This window comes from Osmia lignaria, unplaced genomic scaffold (genome assembly GCF_051020975.1).
Source record: "Osmia lignaria lignaria isolate PbOS001 unplaced genomic scaffold, iyOsmLign1 scaffold0003, whole genome shotgun sequence".
NCBI lineage: Eukaryota > Metazoa > Arthropoda > Insecta > Hymenoptera > Megachilidae > Osmia > Osmia lignaria.
The window spans coordinates 12,423,851-12,450,322 of NW_027478160.1; positions in this window are offsets into that span (position 1 = coordinate 12,423,851).

Sequence of the window (26,472 nt, forward strand, 5' to 3'; positions counted from 1 at the left end):
GTTCTCTGATATTTTTTGATCAGAAGCGTAGTTTTCGAGATATATCGAGATATTTAAAAGTTCCGAAGCCGCACCAACATAATAGAGATACAGAAACACCGTGGCCCCTTTCTTTGAGATAACTCTGCACTATTGCGAGCTGCAAATGCCACTTCCAGCTTAGCTGTGCAGAAGAAGAACAACAAGAAGAAGAAATATCTGGAAATATGTCCGTCAGGCCCCTTCCCTTGAGATAAATCTGCAAATATCTCGGAAACGAAGCGAGCTACGGCAAAATGTTAAGAGACCTTTTTTGTAGAAAATTAGGATTCCTACTTTTTATGTTCTATGATATTTTTTGAACAGATGCGTAGTTCTCGAGATATATCAAGATATTTAAAAGTTCCGAAGCCGCACCAACATAATAGAGATACAGAAACACCGTGGCCCCTTTCTTTGAGATAACTCTGCACTATTGCGCGCTGCAAATGGCACTTCCAGCTTAGCTGTGCAGAAGAAGAACAACAAGAAGAAGAAATATCTCGAAATATGTCCGTCAGGCCCCTTCCCTTGAGATAAATCTGCAAATATCTCGGAAACGAAGCGAGCTATGGCAAAATGTTAAGAGACCTTTTTTGTAGAGAATTAAGTTTCCTACTTTTTATGTTCTATGATATTTTTTGAACAGATGCGTAGTTCTCGAGATATATCAAGATATTTAAAAGTTCCGAAGCCGCACCAACATAATAGAGATACAGAAACACCGTGGCCCCTTTCTTTGAGATAACTCTGCACTATTGCGAGCTGCAAATGCCACTTCCAGCTTAGCTGTGCAGAAGAAGAACAACAAGAAGAAGAAATATCTGGAAATATGTCCGTCAGGCCCCTTCCCTTGAGATAAATCTGCAAATATCTCGGAAACGAAGCGAGCTACGGCAAAATGTTAAGAGACCTTTTTTGCAGAAAATTAGGATTCCTACTTTTTATGTTCTATGATATTTTTTGAACAGATGCGTAGTTCTCGAGATATATCAAGATATTTAAAAGTTCCGAAGCCGCACCAACATAATAGAGATACAGAAACACCGTGGCCCCTTTCTTTGAGATAACTCTGCACTATTGCGCGCTGCAAATGGCACTTCCAGCTTAGCTGTGCAGAAGAAGAACAACAAGAAGAAGAAATATCTCGAAATATGTCCGTCAGGCCCCTTCCCTTGAGACAAATCTGCAAATATCTCGGAAACGAAGCGAGCTATGGCAAAATGTTAAGAGACCTTTTTTGTAGAGAATTAAGTTTCCTACTTTTTATGTTCTATGATATTTTTTGAACAGATGCGTAGTTCTCGAGATATATCAAGATATTTAAAAGTTCCGAAGCCGCACCAACATAATAGAGATACAGAAACACCGTGGCCCCTTTCTTTGAGATAACTCTGCACTATTGCGAGCTGCAAATGCCACTTCCAGCTTAGCTGTGCAGAAGAAGAACAACAAGAAGAAGAAATATCTGGAAATATGTCCGTCAGGCCCCTTCCCTTGAGATAAATCTACAAATATCTCGGAAACGAAGCGAGCTACGGCAAAATGTTAAGAGACCTTTTTTGCAGAAAATTAGGATTCCTACTTTTTATGTTCTATGATATTTTTTGAACAGATGCGTAGTTCTCGAGATATATCAAGATATTTAAAAGTTCCGAAGCCGCACCAACATAATAGAGATACAGAAACACCGTGGCCCCTTTCTTTGAGATAACTCTGCACTATTGCGCGCTGCAAATGGCACTTCCAGCTTAGCTGTGCAGAAGAAGAACAACAAGAAGAAGAAATATCTCGAAATATGTCCGTCAGGCCCCTTCCCTTGAGATAAATCTGCAAATATCTCGGAAACGAAGCGAGCTATGGCAAAATGTTAAGAAACCTTTTTTGTAGAGAATTAAGTTTCCTACTTTTTATGTTCTATGATATTTTTTGATCAGATGCGTAGTTCTCGAGATATATCAAGATATTTAAAAGTTCCGAAGCCGCACCAACATAATAGAGATACAGAAACACCGTGGCCCCTTTCGTTGAGATAACTCTGCACTACTGCGAGCTGCAAATGCCACTTCCAGCTTAGCTGTGCAGAAGAAGAACAACAAGAAGAAGAAATATCTCGAAATATGTCCGTCAGGCCCCTTCCCTTGAGATAAATCTGCAAATATCTCGGAAACGAAGCGAGCTACCGCAAAATGTTAAGAGACCTTTTTTGTAGAAAATTAGGATTCCTACTTTTTATGTTCTATGATATTTTTTGAACAGATGCGTAGTTCTCGAGATATATCAAGATATTTAAAAGTTCCGAAGCCGCACCAACATAATAGAGATACAGAAACACCGTGGCCCCTTTCTTTGAGATAACTCTGCACTATTGCGAGCTGCAAATGCCACTTCCAGCTTAGCTGTGCAGAAGAAGAACAACAAGAAGAAGAAATATCTGGAAATATGTCCGTCAGGCCCCTTCCCTTGAGATAAATCTGCAAATATCTCGGAAACGAAGCGAGCTACGGCAAAATGTTAAGAGACCTTTTTTGTAGAAAATTAGGATTCCTACTTTTTATGTTCTATGATATTTTTTGAACAGATGCGTAGTTCTCGAGATATATCAAGATATTTAAAAGTTCCGAAGCCGCACCAACATAATAGAGATACAGAAACACCGTGGCCCCTTTCTTTGAGATAACTCTGCACTATTGCGAGCTGCAAATGCCACTTCCAGCTTAGCTGTGAAGAAGAAGAACAACAAGAAGAAGAAATATCTCGAAATATGTCCGTCAGGCCCCTTCCCTTGAGATAAATCTGCAAATATCTCGGAAACGAAGCGAGCTATGGCAAAATGTTAAGAGACCTTTTTTGTAGAGAATTAAGTTTCCTACTTTTTATGTTCTATGATATTTTTTGATCAGATGCGTAGTTCTCGAGATATAGCAAGATATTTAAAAGTTCCGAAGCCGCACCAACATAATAGAGATACAGAAACACCGTGGCCCCTTTCTTTGAGATAACTCTGCACTATTGCGAGCTGCAAATGCCACTTCCAGCTTAGCTGTGCAGAAGAAGAACAACAAGAACAAGAAATATCTCGAAATATGTCCGTCAGGCCCCTTCCCTTGAGATAAATCTGCAAATATCTCGGAAACGAAGCGAGCTATGGCAAAATGTTAAGAGACCTTTTTTGTAGAGAATTATGTTTCCTACAATTTACGTTCTCTGATATTTTTTGATCAGAAGCGTAGTTTTCGAGATATATCGAGATATTTAAAAGTTCCGAAGCCGCACCAACATAATAGAGATACAGAAACACCGTGGCCCCTTTCTTTGAGATAACTCTGCACTATTGCGACCTGCAAATGCCACTTCCAGCTTAGCTGTGCAGAAGAGGAACAACAAGAAGAAGAAATATCTCGGAATATGTCGTCAGGCCCCTTCCCTTGAGCTAAATCTGCAAATATCTCGGAAACGATGCCAGCTATGGGAAAATGTTAAGATACCTTTTTTGTAGAGAATTAAGTTTCCTACTTTTTATGTTCTATGATATTTTTTGATCAGATGCGTAGTTCTCGAGATATATCAAGATATTCAAAAGTTCCGAAGCCGCACCAACATAATAGAGATACAGAAACACCGTGGCCCCTTTCTTTGAGATAACTCTGCACTATTGCGAGCTGCAAATGCCACTTCCAGCTTAGCTGTGCAGAGGAAGAACAACAAGAAGAAGGAATATCTCGAAATATGTCCGTCAGGCCAGTTCCTTTGAGCTGAATCTGCAAATATCTCGGAAACGAAGCGAGCTATGGCAAAATGTTAAGAGACGTTTTTTGTAGAGAATTATGTTTCCTACAATTTATGTTCTATGATATTTTTTGATCAGAAGCGTAGTTTTCGAGATATATCGAGATATTTAAAAGTTCCGAAGCCGCACCAACATAATAGAGATACAGAAACACCGTGGCCCCTTTCTTTGAGATAACTCTGCACTAGCGCGAGCCGCAAATGCCACTTCCAGCTTAGCTGTGCAGAACAAGAACAACAAGAAGAAGAAATATCTCGAAATATGTCCGTCAGGCACCTTCCCTTGAGATAAATCTGCAAATATCTCGGAAACGAAGCGAGCTATTGCAAAATGTTAAGAGACCTTTTTTGTAGAGAATTGAGTTTCCTACTTTTTATGTTCTATGATATTTTTTGATCAGATGCGTAGTTCTCGAGATATATCAAGATATTTAAAAGTTCCGAAGCCGCACCAACAGAATAGAGATACAGAAACACCGTGGCCCCTTTCTTTGAGATAACTCTGCACTATTGCGAGCTGCAAATGCCACTTCCAGCTTAGCTGTGCAGAAGAAGAACAACAAGAAGAAGAAATATCTCGAAATATGTCCGTCAGGCACCTTCCCTTGAGATAAATCTGCAAATATCTCGGAAACGAAGCGAGCTATTGCAAAATGTTAAGAGACCTTTTTTGTAGAGAATTGAGTTTCCTACTTTTTATGTTCTATGATATTTTTTGATCAGATGCGTAGTTCTCGAGATATATCAAGATATTTAAAAGTTCCGAAGCCGCACCAACAGAATAGAGATACAGAAACACCGTGGCCCCTTTCTTTGAGATAACTCTGCACTATTGCGAGCTGCAAATGCCACTTTCAGCTTAGCTGTGCAGAAGAAGAACAACAAGAAGAAGAAATATCTCGAAATATGTCCGTCAGGCCCCTTCCCTTGAGATAAATCTGCAAATATCTCGGAAACGAAGAGAGCTATGGCAAAATGTTAAGAGACCTTTTTTGTAGAGAATTGAGTTTCCTACTTTTTATGTTCTATGATATTTTTTGATCAGATGCGTAGTTCTCGAGATATATCAAGATATTTAAAAGTTCCGAAGCCGCACCAACATAATAGAGATACAGAAACACCGTGGCCCCTTTCTTTCAGATAACTATGCACTATTGCGAGCTGCAAATGCCACTTCCAGCTTAGCTGTGCAGAGGAAGAACAACAAGAAGAAGGAATATCTCGAAATATGTCCGTCAGGCCAGTTCCTTTGAGCTGAATCTGCAAATATCTCGGAAACGAAGCGAGCTATGGCAAAATGTTAAGAGACGTTTTTTGTAGAGAATTATGTTTCCTACAATTTATGTTCTATGATATTTTTTGATCAGAAGCGTAGTTTTCGAGATATATCGAGATATTTAAAAGTTCCGAAGCCGCACCAACATAATAGAGATACAGAAACACCGTGGCCCCTTTCTTTGAGATAACTCTGCACTAGTGCGAGCCGCAAATGCCACTTCCAGCTTAGCTGTGCAGAACAAGAACAACAAGAAGAAGAAACATCTCGAAATATGTCCGTCAGGCACCTTCCCTTGAGATAAATCTGCAAATATCTCGGAAACGAAGCGAGCTATTGCAAAATGTTAAGAGACCTTTTTTGTAGAGAATTGAGTTTCCTACTTTTTATGTTCTATGATATTTTTTGATCAGATGCGTAGTTCTCGAGATATATCAACATATTTAAAAGTTCCGAAGCCGCACCAACATAATAGAGATACAGAAACACCGTGGCCCCACTCTTTGAGATAACTCTGCACTATTGCGAGCTGGAAATGCCACGTCCAGCTTAGCTGTGCAGAAGAAGAACAACAAGAAGAAGAAATATCTCGAAATATGTCCGTCAGGCCCCTTCCCTTGAGATAAATCTGCAAATATCTCGGAAACGAAGCGAGCTATGGCAAAATGTTAAGAGACCTTTTTTGTAGAGAATTATGTTTCCTACAATTTATGTTGTATGATATTTTTTGATCAGATGCGTAGTTCTCGAGATATACCAAGATATTTAAAAGTTCCGAAGCCGCACCAACATAATAGAGATACAGAAACACCGTGGCCCCTTTCTTTGAGATAACTCTGCACTATTGCGAGCTGCAAATGCCACTTCCAGCTTAGCTGTGCAGAGGAAGAACAACAAGAAGAAGGAATATCTCGAAATATGTCCGTCAGGCCAGTTCCTTTGAGCTGAATCTGCAAATATCTCGGAAACGAAGCGAGCTATGGCAAAATGTTAAGAGACGTTTTTTGTAGAGAATTATGTTTCCTACAATTTATGTTCTATGATATTTTTTGATCAGAAGCGTAGTTTTCGAGATATATCGAGATATTTAAAAGTTCCGAAGCCGCACCAACATAATAGAGATACAGAAACACCGTGGCCCCTTTCTTTGAGATAACTCTGCACTAGTGCGAGCCGCAAATGCCACTTCCAGCTTAGCTGTGCAGAACAAGAACAACAAGAAGAAGAAATATCTCGAAATATGTCCGTCAGGCACCTTCCCTTGAGATAAATCTGCAAATATCTCGGAAACGAAGCGAGCTATTGCAAAATGTTAAGAGACCTTTTTTGTAGAGAATTGAGTTTCCTACTTTTTATGTTCTATGATATTTTTTGATCAGATGCGTAGTTCTCGAGATATATCAAGATATTTAAAAGTTCCGAAGCCGCACCAACAGAATAGAGATACAGAAACACCGTGGCCCCTTTCTTTGAGATAACTCTGCACTATTGCGAGCTGCAAATGCCACTTTCAGCTTAGCTGTGCAGAAGAAGAACAACAAGAAGAAGAAATATCTCGAAATATGTCCGTCAGGCCCCTTCCCTTGAGATAAATCTGCAAATATCTCGGAAACGAAGAGAGCTATGGCAAAATGTTAAGAGACCTTTTTTGTAGAGAATTGAGTTTCCTACTTTTTATGTTCTATGATATTTTTTGATCAGATGCGTAGTTCTCGAGATATATCAAGATATTTAAAAGTTCCGAAGCCGCACCAACATAATAGAGATACAGAAACACCGTGGCCCCATTCTTTCAGATAACTATGCACTATTGCGAGCTGCAAATGCCACTTCCAGCTTAGCTGTGCAGAGGAAGAACAACAAGAAGAAGGAATATCTCGAAATATGTCCGTCAGGCCAGTTCCTTTGAGCTGAATCTGCAAATATCTCGGAAACGAAGCGAGCTATGGCAAAATGTTAAGAGACGTTTTTTGTATAGGATTATGTTTCCTACAATTTATGTTCTATGATATGTTTTGATCAGAAGCGTAGTTTTCGAGATATATCGAGATATTTAAAAGTTCCGAAGCCGCACCAACATAATAGAGATACAGAAACACCGTGGCCCCTTTCTTTGAGATAACTCTGCACTAGTGCGAGCCGCAAATGCCACTTCCAGCTTAGCTGTGCAGAACAAGAACAACAAGAAGAAGAAACATCTCGAAATATGTCCGTCAGGCACCTTCCCTTGAGATAAATCTGCAAATATCTCGGAAACGAAGCGAGCTATTGCAAAATGTTAAGAGACCTTTTTTGTAGAGAATTGAGTTTCCTACTTTTTATGTTCTATGATATTTTTTGATCAGATGCGTAGTTCTCGAGATATATCAACATATTTAAAAGTTCCGAAGCCGCACCAACATAATAGAGATACAGAAACACCGTGGCCCCTTTCTTTGAGATAACTCTGCACTATTGCGAGCTGCAAATGCCACTTCCAGCTTAGCTGTGCAGTGGAAGAACAACAAGAAGAAGAAATATCTCGAAATATATCCGTCAGGCCAGTTCCTTTGAGCTGAATCTGCAAATATCTCGGAAACGAAGCGAGCTATGGCAAAATGTTAAGAGACGTTTTTTGTAGAGAATTATGTTTCCTACAATTTATGTTCTATGATATTTTTCGATCAGAAGCGTAGTTTTCGAGATATATCGAGATATTTAAAAGTTCCGAAGCCGCACCAACATAATAGAGATACAGAAACACCGTGGCCCCTTTCTTTGAGATATCTCTGCACTATTGCGAGCTGCAAATGCCACTTCCAGCTTAGCTGCGCAGAAGAAGAACAACAAGAAGAAGAAATATCTCGAAATATGTCCGTCAGGCCCCTTCCCTTGAGATATATCTGCAAATATCTCGGAAACGAAGCGAGCTATGGCAAAATGTTAAGAGACCTTTTTTGTAGAGAATTAAGTTTCCTACTTTTTATGTTCTATGATATTTTTTGATCAGATGCGTAGTTCTCGAGATATATCAAGATATTCAAAAGTTCCGAAGCCGCACCAACATAATAGAGATACAGAAACACCGTGGCCCCTTTCTTTGAGATATCTCTGCACTATTGCGAGCTGCAAATGCCACTTCCAGCTTAGCTGCGCAGAAGAAGAACAACAAGAAGAAGAAATATCTCGAAATATGTCCGTCAGGCCCCTTCCCTTGAGATATATCTGCAAATATCTCGGAAACGAAGCGAGCTATGGCAAAATGTTAAGAGACCTTTTTTGTAGAGAATTATGTTTCCTACAATTTATGTTCTATGATATTTTTTGATCAGATGCGTAGTTCTCGAGATATACCAAGATATTTAAAAGTTCCGAAGCCGCACCAACATAATAGAGATACAGAAACACCGTGGCCCCTTTCTTTGAGATAACTCTGCACTATTGCGAGCTGCAAATGCCACATCCAGCTTAGCTGTGCAGAGGAAGAACAACAAGAAGAAGGAATATCTCGAAATATGTCCGTCAGGCCAGTTCCTTTGAGCTGAATCTGCAAATATCTCGGAAACGAAGCGAGCTATGGCAAAATGTTAAGAGACGTTTTTTGTAGAGAATTATGTTTCCTACAATTTATGTTCTATGATATTTTTTGATCAGAAGCGTAGTTTTCGAGATATATCGAGATATTTAAAAGTTCCGAAGCCGCACCAACATAATAGAGATACAGAAACACCGTGGCCCCTTTCTTTGAGATAACTCTGCACTAGTGCGAGCCGCAAATGCCACTTCCAGCTTAGCTGTGCAGAAGAAGAACAACAAGAAGAAGAAATATCTCGAAATATGTCCGTCAGGCCCCTTACCTTGAGATAAATCTGCAAATATCTCGGAAACGAAGCGAGCTATGGCAAAATGTTAAGAGACCTTTTTTGTAGAGAATTAAGTTTCCTGCTTTTTATCTTCTATGATATTTTCTGATCAGATGCGTAGTTCTCGAGATATATCAAGATATTTAAAAGGTCCGAAGCCGCACCAACATAATAGAGATACAGAAACACCGTGGCCCCTTTCTTTGAGATAACTCTGCACTATTGCGAGCTGCAAATGCCACTTTCAGCTTAGCTGTGCAGAAGAAGAACAACAAGAAGAAGAAATATCTCGAAATATGTCCGTCAGGCCCCTTCCCTTGAGATAAATCTGCAAATATCTCGGAAACGAAGCGAGCTATGGCAAAATGTTAAGAGACCTTTTTTGTAGAGAATTATGTTTCCTACAATTTATGTTCTATGATATTTTTCGATCAGAAGCGTAGTTTTCGAGATATATCGAGATATTTAAAAGTTCCGACGCCGCACCAACATAATAGAGATACAGAAACACCGTGGCCCCTTTCTTTGAGATAACTCTGCACTAGTGCGAGCCGCAAATGCCACTTCCAGCTTAGCTGTGCAGAACAAGAACAACAAGAAGAAGAAATATCTCGAAATATGTCCGTCAGGCACCTTCCCTTGAGATAAATCTGCAAATATCTCGGAAACGAAGCGAGCTATTGCAAAATGTTAAGAGACCTTTTTTGTAGAGAATTGAGTTTCCTACTTTTTATGTTCTATGATATTTTTTGATCAGATGCGTAGTTCTCGAGATATATCAAGATATTTAAAAGTTCGGAAGCCGCACCAACAGAATAGAGATACAGAAACACCGTGGCCCCTTTCTTTGAGATAACTCTGCACTATTGCGAGCTGCAAATGCCACTTTCAGCTTAGCTGTGCAGAAGAAGAACAACAAGAAGAAGAAATATCTCGAAATATGTCCGTCAGGCCCCTTCCCTTGAGATAAATCTGCAAATATCTCGGAAACGAAGCGAGCTATGGCAAAATGTTAAGAGACCTTTTTTGTAGAGAATTGTGTTTCCTACAATTTATGTTCTATGATATTTTTCGATCAGAAGCGTAGTTTTCGAGATATATCGAGATATTCAAAAGTTCCGAAGCCGCACCAACATAATAGAGATACAGAAACACCGTGGCCCCTTTCGTTGAGATAACTCTGCACTATTGCGAGCTGCAAATGCCACTTCCAGCTTAGCTGTGCAGAACAAGAACAACAAGAAGAAGGAATATCGCGAAATATGTCCGTCAGGCCAGTTCCTTTGAGCTGAATCTGCAAATATCTCGGAAACGAAGCGAGCTATGGCAAAATGTTAAGAGACGTTTTTTGTAGAGAATTATGTTTCCTACAATTTATGTTCTATGATATTTTTTGATCAGAAGCGTAGTTTTGGAGATATATCGAGATATTTAAAAGTTCCGAAGCCGCACCAACATAATAGAGATACAGAAACACCGTGGCCCCTTTCTTTGAGATAACTCTGCACTAGTGCGAGCCGCAAATGCCACTTCCAGCTTAGCTGTGCAGAACAAGAACAACAAGAAGAAGAAATATGTCGAAATATGTCCGTCAGGCACCTTCCCTTGAGATAAATCTGCAAATATCTCGGAAACGAAGCGAGCTATTGCAAAATGTTAAGAGACCTTTTTTGTAGAGAATTGAGTTTCCTACTTTTTATGTTCTATGATATTTTTTGATCAGATGCGTAGTTCTCGAGATATATCAAGATATTTAAAAGTTCCGAAGCCGCACCAACAGAATAGAGATACAGAAACACCGTGGCCCCTTTCTTTGAGATAACTCTGCACTATTGCGAGCTGCAAATGCCACTTTCAGCTTAGCTGTGCAGAAGAAGAACAACAAGAAGAAGAAATATCTCGAAATATGTCCGTCAGGCCCCTTCCCTTGAGATAAATCTGCAAATATCTCGGAAACGAAGCGAGCTATGGCAAAATGTTAAGAGACCTTTTTTGTAGAGAATTATGTTTCCTACAATTTATGTTCTATGATATTTTTCGATCAGAAGCGTAGTTTTCGAGATATATCGAGATATTCAAAAGTTCCGAAGCCGCACCAACATAATAGAGATACAGAAACACCGTGGCCCCTTTCGTTGAGATAACTCTGCACTATTGCGAGCTGCAAATGCCACTTCCAGCTTAGCTGTGCAGAGGAAGAACAACAAGAAGAAGGAATATCTCGAAATATGTCCGTCAGGCCAGTTCCTTTGAGCTGAATCTGCAAATATCTCGGAAACGAAGCGAGCTATGGCAAAATGTTAAGAGACGTTTTTTGTAGAGAATTATGTTTCCTAAAATTTATGTTCTATGATATTTTTTGATCAGAAGCGTAGTTTTCGAGATATATCGAGATATTTAAAAGTTCCGAAGCCGCACCAACATAATAGAGATACAGAAACACCGTGGCCCCATTCTTTGAGATAACTCTGCACTAGTGCGAGCCGCAAATGCCACTTCCAGCTTAGCTGTGCAGAACAAGAACAACAAGAAGAAGAAATATCTCGAAATATGTCCGTCAGGCACCTTCCCTTGAGATAAATCTGCAAATATCTCGGAAACGAAGCGAGCTATTGCAAAATGTTTAGAGACCTTTTTTGTAGAGAATTGAGTTTCCTACTTTTTATGTTGTATGATATTTCTTGATCAGATGCGTAGTTCTCGAGATATATCAAGATATTTAAAAGTTCCGAAGCCGCACCAACAGAATAGAGATACAGAAACACCGTGGCCCCTTTCTTTGAGATAACTCTGCACTATTGCGAGCTGCAAATGCCACTTTCAGCTTAGCTGTGCAGAAGAAGAACAACAAGAAGAAGAAATATCTCGAAATATGTCCGTCAGGCCCCTTCCCTTGAGATAAATCTGCAAATATCTCGGAAACGAAGCGAGCTATGGCAAAATGTTAAGAGACCTTTTTTGTAGAGAATTATGTTTTCTACAATTTATGTTCTATGATATTTTTTGATCAGATGCGTAGTTTTCGAGATATATCGAGATATTCAAAAGTTCCGAAGCCGCACCAACATAATAGAGATACAGAAACACCGTGGCCCCTTTCGTTGAGATAACTCTGCACTATTGCGAGCTGCAAATGCCACTTCCAGCTTAGCTGTGCAGAGGAAGAACAACAAGAAGAAGGAATATCTCGAAATATGTCCGTCAGGCCAGTTCCTTTGAGCTGAATCTGCAAATATCTCGGAAACGAAGCGAGCTATGGCAAAATGTTAAGAGACGTTTTTTGTAGAGAATTATGTTTCCTACAATTTATGTTCTATGATATTTTTCGATCAGAAGCGTAGTTTTCGAGATATATCGAGATATTTAAAAGTTCCGAAGCCGCACCAACATAATAGAGATACAGAAACACCGTGGCCCCTTTCTTTGAGATATCTCTGCACTATTGCGAGCTGCAAATGCCACTTCCAGCTTAGCTGCGCAGAAGAAGAACAACAAGAAGAAGAAATATCTCGAAATATGTCCGTCAGGCCCCTTCCCTTGAGATATATCTGCAAATATCTCGGAAACGAAGCGAGCTATGGCAAAATGTTAAGAGACCTTTTTTGTAGAGAATTATGTTTCCTACAATTTATGTTCTATGATATTTTTTGATCAGATGCGTAGTTCTCGAGATATACCAAGATATTTAAAAGTTCCGAAGCCGCACCAACATAATAGAGATACAGAAACACCGTGGCCCCTTTCTTTGAGATAACTCTGCACTATTGCGAGCTGCAAATGCCACTTCCAGCTTAGCTGTGCAGAGGAAGAACAACAAGAAGAAGGAATATCTCGAAATATGTCCGTCAGGCCAGTTCCTTTGAGCTGAATCTGCAAATATCTCGGAAACGAAGCGAGCTATGGCAAAATGTTAAGAGACGTTTTTTGTAGAGGATTATGTTTCCTACAATTTATGTTCTATGATATGTTTTGATCAGAAGCGTAGTTTTCGAGATATATCGAGATATTTAAAAGTTCCGAAGACGCACCAACATAATAGAGATACAGAAACACCGTGGCCCCTTTCTTTGAGATAACTCTGCACTAGTGCGAGCCGCAAATGCCACTTCCAGCTTAGCTGTGCAGAACAAGAACAACAAGAAGAAGAAACATCTCGAAATATGTCCGTCAGGCACCTTCCCTTGAGATAAATCTGCAAATATCTCGGAAACGAAGCGAGCTATTGCAAAATGTTAAGAGACCTTTTTTGTAGAGAATTGAGTTTCCTACTTTTTATGTTCTATGATATTTTTTGATCAGATGCGTAGTTCTCGAGATATATCAACATATTTAAAAGTTCCGAAGCCGCACCAACATAATAGAGATACAGAAACACCGTGGCCCCTTTCTTTGAGATAACTCTGCACTATTGCGAGCTGCAATTGCCACTTCCAGCTTAGCTGTGCAGTGGAAGAACAACAAGAAGAAGAAATATCTCGAAATATATCCGTCAGGCCAGTTCCTTTGAGCTGAATCTGCAAATATCTCGGAAACGAAGCGAGCTATGGCAAAATGTTAAGAGACGTTTTTTGTAGAGAATTATGTTTCCTACAATTTATGTTCTATGATATTTTTCGATCAGAAGCGTAGTTTTCGAGATATATCGAGATATTTAAAAGTTCCGAAGCCGCACCAACATAATAGAGATACAGAAACACCGTGGCCCCTTTCGTTGAGATAACTCTGCACTAGTGCGAGCCGCAAATGCCACTTCCAGCTTAGCTGTGCAGAAGAAGAACAACAGGAAGAAGAAATATCTCGAAATATGTCCGTCAGGACCCTTACCATGAGATAAATCTGCAAATATCTCGGAAACGAAGCGAGCTATGGCAAAATGTTAAGAGACCTTTTTTGTAGAGAATTAAGTTTCCTACTTTTTATGTTCTATGATATTTTTTGATCAGATGCGTAGTTCTCGAGATATATCAAGATATTCAAAAGTTCCGAAGCCGCACCAACATAATAGAGATACAGAAACACCGTGGCCCCTTTCTTTGAGATATCTCTGCACTATTGCGAGCTGCAAATGCCACTTCCAGCTTAGCTGCGCAGAAGAAGAACAACAAGAAGAAGAAATATCTCGAAATATGTCCGTCAGGCCCCTTCCCTTGAGATATATCTGCAAATATCTCGGAAACGAAGCGAGCTATGGCAAAATGTTAAGAGACCTTTTTTGTAGAGAATTATGTTTCCTACAATTTATGTTCTATGATATTTTTTGATCAGATGCGTAGTTCTCGAGATATACCAAGATATTTAAAAGTTCCGAAGCCGCACCAACATAATAGAGATACAGAAACACCGTGGCCCCTTTCTTTGAGATAACTCTGCACTATTGCGAGCTGCAAATGCCACATCCAGCTTAGCTGTGCAGAGGAAGAACAACAAGAAGAAGGAATATCTCGAAATATGTCCGTCAGGCCAGTTCCTTTGAGCTGAATCTGCAAATATCTCGGAAACGAAGCGAGCTATGGCAAAATGTTAAGAGACGTTTTTTGTAGAGAATTATGTTTCCTACAATTTATGTTCTATGATATTTTTTGATCAGAAGCGTAGTTTTCGAGATATATCGAGATATTTAAAAGTTCCGAAGCCGCACCAACATAATAGAGATACAGAAACACCGTGGCCCCTTTCTTTGAGATAACTCTGCACTAGTGCGAGCCGCAAATGCCACTTCCAGCTTAGCTGTGCAGAAGAAGAACAACAAGAAGAAGAAATATCTCGAAATATGTCCGTCAGGCCCCTTACCTTGAGATAAATCTGCAAATATCTCGGAAACGAAGCGAGCTATGGCAAAATGTTAAGAGACCTTTTTTGTAGAGAATTAAGTTTCCTGCTTTTTATCTTCTATGATATTTTCTGATCAGATGCGTAGTTCTCGAGATATATCAAGATATTTAAAAGTTCCGAAGCCGCACCAACATAATAGAGATACAGAAACACCGTGGCCCCTTTCTTTGAGATAACTCTGCACTATTGCGAGCTGCAAATGCCACTTTCAGCTTAGCTGTGCAGAAGAAGAACAACAAGAAGAAGAAATATCTCGAAATATGTCCGTCAGGCCCCTTCCCTTGAGATAAATCTGCAAATATCTCGGAAACGAAGCGAGCTATGGCAAAATGTTAAGAGACCTTTTTTGTAGAGAATTATGTTTCCTACAATTTATGTTCTATGATATTTTTCGATCAGAAGCGTAGTTTTCGAGATATATCGAGATATTTAAAAGTTCCGACGCCGCACCAACATAATAGAGATACAGAAACACCGTGGCCCCTTTCTTTGAGATAACTCTGCACTAGTGCGAGCCGCAAATGCCACTTCCAGCTTAGCTGTGCAGAACAAGAACAACAAGAAGAAGAAATATCTCGAAATATGTCCGTCAGGCACCTTCCCTTGAGATAAATCTGCAAATATCTCGGAAACGAAGCGAGCTATTGCAAAATGTTAAGAGACCTTTTTTGTAGAGAATTGAGTTTCCTACTTTTTATGTTCTATGATATTTTTTGATCAGATGCGTAGTTCTCGAGATATATCAAGATATTTAAAAGTTCGGAAGCCGCACCAACAGAATAGAGATACAGAAACACCGTGGCCCCTTTCTTTGAGATAACTCTGCACTATTGCGAGCTGCAAATGCCACTTTCAGCTTAGCTGTGCAGAAGAAGAACAACAAGAAGAAGAAATATCTCGAAATATGTCCGTCAGGCCCCTTCCCTTGAGATAAATCTGCAAATATCTCGGAAACGAAGCGAGCTATGGCAAAATGTTAAGAGACCTTTTTTGTAGAGAATTGTGTTTCCTACAATTTATGTTCTATGATATTTTTCGATCAGAAGCGTAGTTTTCGAGATATATCGAGATATTCAAAAGTTCCGAAGCCGCACCAACATAATAGAGATACAGAAACACCGTGGCCCCTTTCGTTGAGATAACTCTGCACTATTGCGAGCTGCAAATGCCACTTCCAGCTTAGCTGTGCAGAACAAGAACAACAAGAAGAAGAAATATCTCGAAATATGTCCGTCAGGCACCTTCCCTTGAGATAAATCTGCAAATATCTCGGAAACGAAGCGAGCTATTGCAAAATGTTAAGAGACCTTTTTTGTAGAGAATTGAGTTTCCTACTTTTTATGTTCTATGATATTTTTTGATCAGATGCGTAGTTCTCGAGATATATCAAGATATTTAAAAGTTCGGAAGCCGCACCAACAGAATAGAGATACAGAAACACCGTGGCCCCTTTCTTTGAGATAACTCTGCACTATTGCGAGCTGCAAATGCCACTTTCAGCTTAGCTGTGCAGAAGAAGAACAACAAGAAGAAGAAATATCTCGAAATATGTCCGTCAGGCCCCTTCCCTTGAGATAAATCTGCAAATATCTCGGAAACGAAGCGAGCTATGGCAAAATGTTAAGAGACCTTTTTTGTAGAGAATTGTGTTTCCTACAATTTATGTTCTATGATATTTTTCGATCAGAAGCGTAGTTTTCGAGATATATCGAGATATTCAAAAGTTCCGAAGCCGCACCAACATAATAGAGATACAGAAACACCGTGGCCCCTTTCGTTGAGATAACTCTGCACTATTGCGAGCTGCAAATGCCACTTCCAGCTTAGCTGTGCAGAACAAGAACAACAAGAAGAAGGAATATCGCGAAATATGTCCGTCAGGCCAGTTCCTTTGAGCTGAATCTGCAAATATCTCGGAAACGAAGCGAGCTATGGCAAAATGTTAAGAGACGTTTTTTGTAGAGAATTATGTTTCCTACAATTTATGTTCTATGATATTTTTTGATCAGAAGCGTAGTTTTGGAGATATATCGAGATATTTAAAAGTTCCGAAGCCGCACCAACATAATAGAGATACAGAAACACCGTGGCCCCTTTCTTTGAGATAACTCTGCACTAGTGCGAGCCGCAAATGCCACTTCCAGCTTAGCTGTGCAGAACAAGAACAACAAGAAGAAGAAATATGTCGAAATATGTCCGTCAGGCACCTTCCCTTGAGATAAATCTGCAAATATCTCGGAAACGAAGCGAGCTATTGCAAAATGTTAAGAGACCTTTTTTGTAGAGAATTGAGTTTCCTACTTTTTATGTTCTATGATATTTTTTGATCAGATGCGTAGTTCTCGAGATATATCAAGATATTTAAAAGTTCCGAAGCCGCACCAACAGAATAGAGATACAGAAACACCGTGGCCCCTTTCTTTGAGATAACTCTGCACTATTGCGAGCTGCAAATGCCACTTTCAGCTTAGCTGTGCAGAAGAAGAACAACAAGAAGAAGAAATATCTCGAAATATGTCCGTCAGGCCCCTTCCCTTGAGATAAATCTGCAAATATCTCGGAAACGAAGCGAGCTATGGCAAAATGTTAAGAGACCTTTTTTGTAGAGAATTATGTTTCCTACAATTTATGTTCTATGATATTTTTCGATCAGAAGCGTAGTTTTCGAGATATATCGAGATATTCAAAAGTTCCGAAGCCGCACCAACATAATAGAGATACAGAAACACCGTGGCCCCTTTCGTTGAGATAACTCTGCACTAGTGCGAGCCGCAAATGCCACTTCCAGCTTAGCTGTGCAGAACAAGAACAACAAGAAGAAGAAATATCTCGAAATATGTCCGTCAGGCACCTTCCCTTGAGATAAATCTGCAAATATCTCGGAAACGAAGCGAGCTATTGCAAAATGTTTAGAGACCTTTTTTGTAGAGAATTGAGTTTCCTACTTTTTATGTTGTATGATATTTCTTGATCAGATGCGTAGTTCTCGAGATATATCAAGATATTTAAAAGTTCCGAAGCCGCACCAACAGAATAGAGATACAGAAACACCGTGGCCCCTTTCTTTGAGATAACTCTGCACTATTGCGAGCTGCAAATGCCACTTTCAGCTTAGCTGTGCAGAAGAAGAACAACAAGAAGAAGAAATATCTCGAAATATGTCCGTCAGGCCCCTTCCCTTGAGATAAATCTGCAAATATCTCGGAAACGAAGCGAGCTATGGCAAAATGTTAAGAGACCTTTTTTGTAGAGAATTATGTTTTCTACAATTTATGTTCTATGATATTTTTTGATCAGATGCGTAGTTTTCGAGATATATCGAGATATTCAAAAGTTCCGAAGCCGCACCAACATAATAGAGATACAGAAACACCGTGGCCCCTTTCGTTGAGATAACTCTGCACTATTGCGAGCTGCAAATGCCACTTCCAGCTTAGCTGTGCAGAGGAAGAACAACAAGAAGAAGGAATATCTCGAAATATGTCCGTCAGGCCAGTTCCTTTGAGCTGAATCTGCAAATATCTCGGAAACGAAGCGAGCTATGGCAAAATGTTAAGAGACGTTTTTTGTAGAGAATTATGTTTCCTACAATTTATGTTCTATGATATTTTTTGATCAGAAGCGTAGTTTTCGAGATATATCGAGATATTTAAAAGTTCCGAAGCCGCACCAACATAATAGAGATACAGAAACACCGTGGCCCCTTTCTTTGAGATAACTCTGCACTAGTGCGAGCCGCAAATGCCACTTCCAGCTTAGCTGTGCAGACCAAGAACAACAAGAAGAAGAAATATCTCGAAATATGTCCGTCAGGCACCTTCCCTTGAGATAAATCTGCAAATATCTCGGAAACGAAGCGAGCTATTGCAAAATGTTAAGAGACCTTTTTTGTAGAGAATTGAGTTTCCTACTTTTTATGTTCTATGATATTTTTTGATCAGATGCGTAGTTCTCGAGATATATCAAGATATTTAAAAGTTCCGAAGCCGCACCAACAGAATAGAGATACAGAAACACCGTGGCCCCTTTCTTTGAGATAACTCTGCACTATTGCGAGCTGCAAATGCCACTTTCACCTTAGCTGTGCAGAAGAAGAACAACAAGAAGAAGAAATATCTCGAAATATGTCCGTCAGGCCCCTTCCCTTGAGATAAATCTGCAAATATCTCGGAAACGAAGAGAGCTATGGCAAAATGTTGAGAGACCTTTTTTGTAGAGAATTGAGTTTCCTACTTTTTATGTTCTATGATATTTTTTGATCAGAAGCGTAGTTTTCGAGATATATCGAGATATTTAAAAGTTCCGAAGCCGCACCAACATAATAGAGATACAGAAACACCGTGGCCCCTTTCGTTGAGATAACTCTGCACTAGTGCGAGCCGCAAATGCCACTTCCAGCTTAGCTGTGCAGAAGAAGAACAACAAGAAGAAGAAATATCTGGAAATATGTCCGTCAGGCCCCTTACCATGAGATAAATCTGCAAATATCTCGGAAACGAAGCGAGCTATGGCAAAATGTTAAGAGACCTTTTTTGTAGAGAATTAAGTTTCCTACTTTTTATGTTCTATGATATTTTTTGATCAGATGCGTAGTTCTCGAGATATATCAAGATATTCAAAAGTTCCGAAGCCGCACCAACATAATAGAGATACAGAAACACCGTGGCCCCTTTCTTTGAGATAACTCTGCACTATTGCGAGCTGCAAATGCCACTTCCAGCTTAGCTGTGCAGAGGAAGAACAACAAGAAGAAGGAATATCTCGAAATATGTCCGTCAGGCCAGTTCCTTTGAGCTGAATCTGCAAATATCTCGGAAACGAAGCGAGCTATGGCAAAATGTTAAGAGACGTTTTTTGTAGAGAATTATGTTTCCTACAATTTATCTTCTATGATATTTTTTGATCAGAAGCGTAGTTTTCGAGATATATCGAGATATTTGAAAGTTCCGAAGCCGCACCAACATAATAGAGATACAGAAACACCGTGGCCCCTTTCTTTGAGATAACTCTGCACTAGTGCGAGCCGCAAATGCCACTTCCAGCTTAGCTGTGCAGAACAAGAACAACAAGAAGAAGAAATATCTCGAAATATGTCCGTCAGGCACCTTCCCTTGAGATAAATCTGCAAATATCTCGGAAACGAAGCGAGCTATTGCAAAATGTTAAGAGACCTTTTTTGTAGAGAATTGAGTTTCCTACTTTTTATGTTCTATGATATTTTTTGATCAGATGCGTAGTTCTCGAGATATATCGAGATATTTAAAAGTTCCGAAGCCGCACCAACATAATAGAGATACAGAAACACCGTGGCCCCTTTCTTTGAGATAACTCTGCACTAGTGCGAGCCGCAAATGCCACTTCCAGCTTAGCTGTGCAGAACAAGAACAACAAGAAGAAGAAATATCTCGAAATATGTCCGTCAGGCACCTTCCCTTGAGATAAATCTGCAAATATCTTGGAAACGAAGCGAGCTATTGCAAAATGTTAAGAGACCTTTTTTGTAGAGAATTAAGTTTCCTACTTTTTATCTTCTATGATATTTTCTGAGCAGATGCGTAGTTCTCGAGATATATCAAGATATTCAAAAGTTCCGAAGCCGCACCAACATAATAGAGATACAGAAACACCGTGGCCCCTTTCTTTGAGATAACTCTGCACTAGTGCGAGCCGCAAATGCCACTTCCAGCTTAGCTGTGCAGAAGAAGAACAACAAGAAGAAGAAATATCTCGAAATATGTCCGTCAGGCCCCTTACCATGAGATAAATCTGCAAATATCTCGGAAACGAAGCGAGCTATGGCAAAATGTTAAGAGACCTTTTTTGTAGAGAATTAAGTTTCCTACTTTTTATGTTCTATGATATTTTTTGATCAGATGCGTAGTTCTCGAGATATATCAAGATATTCAAAAGTTCCGAAGCCGCACCAACATAATAGAGATACAGAAACACCGTGGCCCCTTTCTTTGAGATAACTCTGCACTATTGCGAGCTGCAAATGCCACTTCCAGCTTAGCTGTGCAGAGGAAGAACAACAAGAAGAAGGAATATCTCGAAATATGTCCGTCAGGCCAGTTCCTTTGAGCTGAATCTGCAAATATCTCGGAAACGAAGCGAGCTATGGCAAAATGTTAAGAGACGTTTTTTGTAGAGAATTATGTTTCCTACAATTTATGTTCTATGATATTTTTTGATCAGAAGCGTAGTTCTCGAGATATCTCAAGATATTTAAAAGTTCCGAAGCCGCACCAACATAATAGGGATACAGAAACACCGTGGCCCCGTTCTTTGAGATAACTCTGCACTAGTGCGAGCCGCAAATGCCACTTCCAGCTTAGCTGTGCAGAAGAAGAACAACAAGAAGAAGGAATATCTCGAAATATGTCCGTCAGGCCAGTTCCTTTGAGCTGAATCTGCAAATATCTCGGAAACCAAGCGAGCTATGGCAAAATGTTAAGAGACCTTTTTTCTAGAGAATTATGTTTCCTACAATTTATCTTCTATGATATTTTTTGATCAGAAGCGTAGTTTTCGAGATATATCGAGATATTTAAAAGTTCCGAAGCCGCACCAACATAATAGAGATACAGAAACACCGTGGCCCCTTTCGTTGAGATAACTCTGCACTAGTGCGAGCCGCAAATGCCACTTCCAGCTTAGCTGTGCCGAAGAAGAACAACAAGAAGAAGAAATATCTCGAAATATGTTCGTCAGGCCCCTTCCCTTGAGATAAATCTGCAAATATCTCGGAAAAGAAGCGAGCTATGGCAAAATGTTAAGAGACCTTTTTTGTAGAGAATTAAGTTTCCTACTTTTTATGTTCTATGATATTTTTTGATCAGATGCGTAGTTCTCGAGATATATCAAGATATTCAAAAGTTCCGAAGCCGCACCAACATAATAGAGATACAGAAACACCGTGGCCCCTTTCTTTGAGATAACTCTGCACTATTGCGAGCTGCAAATGCCACTTCCAGCTTAGCTGCGCAGAAGAAGAACAACAAGAAGAAGAAATATCTCGAAATATGTCCGTCAGGCCCCTTCCCTTGAGATAAATCTGCAAATATCTCGGAAACGAAGCGAGCTATGGCAAAATGTTAAGAGACCTTTTTTCGAGAGAATTATGTTTCCTACAATTTATCTTCTATGATATTTTTTGATCAGAAGCGTAGTTTTCGAGATATATCGAGATATTTAAAAGTTCCGAAGCCGCACCAACATAATAGAGATACAGAAACACCGTGGCCCCTTTCGTTGAGATAACTCTGCACTAGTGCGAGCCGCAAATGCCACTTCCAGCTTAGCTGTGCAGAAGAAGAACAACAAGAAGAAGAAATATCTCGAAATATGTCCGTCAGGCCCCTTCCCTTGAGATAAATCTGCAAATATCTCGGAAAAGAAGCGAGCTATGGCAAAATGTTAAGAGACCTTTTTTGTAGAGAATTAAGTTTCCTACTTTTTATGTTCTATGATATTTTTTGATCAGATGCGTAGTTCTCGAGATATATCAAGATATTTAAAAGTTCCGAAGCCGCACCAACATAATAGAGATACAGAAACACCGTGGCCCCTTTCTTTGAGATATCTCTGCACTATTGCGAGCTGCAAATGCCACTTCCAGCTTAGCTGCGCAGAAGAAGAACAACAAGAAGAAGAAATATCTCGAAATATGTCCGTCAGGCCCCTTCCCTTGAGATAAATCTGCAAATATCTCGGAAACGAAGCGAGCTATGGCAAAATGTTAAGAGACCTTTTTTCTAGAGAATTATGTTTCCTACAATTTATCTTCTATGATATTTTTTGATCAGAAGCGTAGTTTTCGAGATATATCGAGATATTTAAAAGTTCCGAAGCCGCACCAACATAATAGAGATACAGAAACACCGTGGCCCCTTTCGTTGAGATAACTCTGCACTAGTGCGAGCCGCAAATGCCACTTCCAGCTTAGCTGTGCAGAAGAAGAACAACAAGAAGAAGAAATATCTCGAAATATGTCCGTCAGGCCCCTTCCCTTGAGATAAATCTGCAAATATCTCGGAAAAGAAGCGAGCTATGGCAAAATGTTAAGAGACCTTTTTTGTAGAGAATTAAGTTTCCTACTTTTTATGTTCTATGATATTTTTTGATCAGATGCGTAGTTCTCGAGATATATCAAGATATTCAAAAGTTCCGAAGCCGCACCAACATAATAGAGATACAGAAACACCGTGGCCCCTTTCTTTGAGATAACTCTGCACTATTGCGAGCTGCAAATGCCACTTCCAGCTTAGCTGCGCAGAAGAAGAACAACAAGAAGAAGAAATATCTCGAAATATGTCCGTCAGGCCCCTTCCCTTGAGATAAATCTGCAAATATCTCGGAAACGAAGCGAGCTATGGCAAAATGTTAAGAGACCTTTTTTCTAGAGAATTATGTTTCCTACAATTTATCTTCTATGATATTTTTTGATCAGAAGCGTAGTTTTCGAGATATATCGAGATATTTAAAAGTTCCGAAGCCGCACCAACATAATAGAGATACAGAAACACCGTGGCCCCTTTCGTTGAGATAACTCTGCACTAGTGCGAGCCGCAAATGCCACTTCCAGCTTAGCTGTGCAGAAGAAGAACAACAAGAAGAAGAAATATCTCGAAATATGTCCGTCAGGCCCCTTCCCTTGAGATAAATCTGCAAATATCTCGGAAAAGAAGCGAGCTATGGCAAAATGTTAAGAGACCTTTTTTGTAGAGAATTAAGTTTCCTACTTTTTATGTTCTATGATATTTTTTGATCAGATGCGTAGTTCTCGAGATATATCAAGATATTTAAAAGTTCCGAAGCCGCACCAACATAATAGAGATACAGAAACACCGTGGCCCCTTTCTTTGAGATATCTCTGCACTATTGCGAGCTGCAAATGCCACTTCCAGCTTAGCTGCGCAGAAGAAGAACAACAAGAAGAAGAAATATCTCGAAATATGTCCGTCAGGCCCCTTCCCTTGAGATAAATCTGCAAATATCTCGGAAACGAAGCGAGCTATGGCAAAATGTTAAGAGACCTTTTTTCTAGAGAATTATGTTTCCTACAATTTATCTTCTATGATATTTTTTGATCAGAAGCGTAGTTTTCGAGATATATCGAGATATTTAAAAGTTCCGAAGCCGCACCAACATAATAGAGATACAGAAACACCGTGGCCCCTTTCGTTGAGATAACTCTGCACTAGTGCGAGCCGCAAATGCCACTTCCAGCTTAGCTGTGCAGAAGAAGAACAACAAGAAGAAGAAATATCTCGAAATATGTCCGTCAGGCCCCTTCCCTTGAGATAAATCTGCAAATATCTCGGAAAAGAAGCGAGCTATGGCAAAATGTTAAGAGACCTTTTTTGTAGAGAATTAAGTTTCCTACTTTTTATGTTCTATGATATTTTTTGATCAGATGCGTAGTTCTCGAGATATATCAAGATATTCAAAAGTTCCGAAGCCGCACCAACATAATAGAGATACAGAAACACCGTGGCCCCTTTCTTTGAGATAACTCTGCACTATTGCGAGCTGCAAATGCCACTTCCAGCTTAGCTGTGCAGTGGAAGAACAACAAGAAGAAGAAATATCTCGAAATATGTCCGTCAGGCCAGTTCCTTTGAGCTGAATCTGCAAATATCTCGGAAACGAAGCGACCTATGGCAAAATGTTAAGAGACGTTTTTTGTAGAGAATTATGTTTCCTACAATTTATGTTCTATGATATTTTTTGATCAGAAGCGTAGTTCTCGAGATATATCAAGATATTTAAAAGTTCCGAAGCCGCACCAACATAATAGGGATACAGAAACACCGTGGCCCCGTTCTTTGAGATAACTCTGCACTAGTGCGAGCCGCAAATGCCACTTCCAGCTTAGCTGTGCAGAAGAAGAACAACAAGAAGAAGAAATATCTCGAAATATGTCCGTCAGGCCCCTTCCCTTGAGATAAATATGCAAATATCTCGGAAACGAAGCGAGCTATGGCAAAATGTTAAGCGACCTTTTTTGTAGAGAATTAAGTTTCCTACTTTTTATGTTCTATGATATTTTTTGATCAGATGCGTAGTTCTCGAGATATATCAAGATATTTAAAAGTTCCGAAGCCGCACCAACATAATAGAGATACAGAAACACCGTGGCCCCTTTCTTTGAGATATCTCTGCACTATTGCGAGCTGCAAATGCCACTTCCAGCTTAGCTGCGCAGAAGAAGAACAACAAGAAGAAGAAATATCTCGAAATATGTCCGTCAGGCCCCTTCCCTTGAGATATATCTGCAAATATCTCGGAAACGAAGCGAGCTATGGCAAAATGTTAAGAGACCTTTTTTGTAGAGAATTATGTTTCCTACAATTTATGTTCTATGATATTTTTTGATCAGATGCGTAGTTCTCGAGATATACCAAGATATTTCAAAGTTCCGAAGCCGCACCAACATAATAGAGATACAGAAACACCGTGGACCCTTTCTTTGAGATAACTCTGCACTATTGCGAGCTGCAAATGCCACTTCCAGCTTAGCTGTGCAGAGGAAGAACAACAAGAAGAAGGAATATCTCGAAATATGTCCGTCAGGCCAGTTCCTTTGAGCTGAATCTGCAAATATCTCGGAAACGAAGCGAGCTATGGCAAAATGTTAAGAGACGTTTTTTGTAGAGAATTATGTTTCCTACAATTTATGTTCTATGATATTTTTTGATCAGAAGCGTTGTTTTCGAGATATATCGAGATATTTAAAAGTTCCGAAGCCGCACCAACATAATAGAGATACAGAAACACCGTGGCCCCTTTCTTTGAGATAACTCTGCACTATTGCGAGCTGCAAATGCCACTTTCAGCTTAGCTGTGCAGAAGAAGAACAACAAGAAGAAGAAATATCTCGAAATATGTCCGTCAGGCCCCTTCCCTTGAGATAAATCTGCAAATATCTCGGAAACGAAGCGAGCTATGGCAAAATGTTAAGAGACCTTTTTTGTAGAGAATTATGTTTCCTACAATTTATGTTCTATGATATTTTTTGATCAGAATCGTAGTTTTCGAGATATATCGAGATATTTAAAAGTTCCGAAGCCGCACCAACATAATAGAGATACAGAAACACCGTGGCCCCTTTCGTTGAGATAACTCTGCACTAGTGCGAGCCGCAAATGCCACTTCCAGCTTAGCTGTGCAGAAGAAGAACAACAAGAAGAAGAAATATCTCGAAATATGTCCGTCAGGCCCCTTACCTTGAGATAAATCTGCAAATATCTCGGAAACGAAGCGAGCTATGGCAAAATGTTAAGAGACCTTTTTTGTAGAGAATTAAGTTTCCTACTTTTTATCTTCTATGATATTTTCTGATCAGATGCGTAGTTCTCGAGATATATCAAGATATTTAACAGTTCCGAAGCCGCACCAACATAATAGAGATACAGAAACACCGTGGCCCCTTTCTTTGAGATATCTGTGCACTATTGCGAGCTGCAAATGCCACTTCCAGCTTAGCTGCGCAGAAGAAGAACAACAAGAAGAAGAAATATCTCGAAATATGTCCGTCAGGCCCCTTCCCTTGAGATATATCTGCAAATATCTCGGAAACGAAGCGAGCTATGGCAAAATGTTAAGAGACCTTTTTTGTAGAGAATTATGATTCCTACAATTTATGTTCTATAATATTTTTTGATCAGATGCGTAGTTCTCGAGATATACCAAGATATTTAAAAGTTCCGAAGC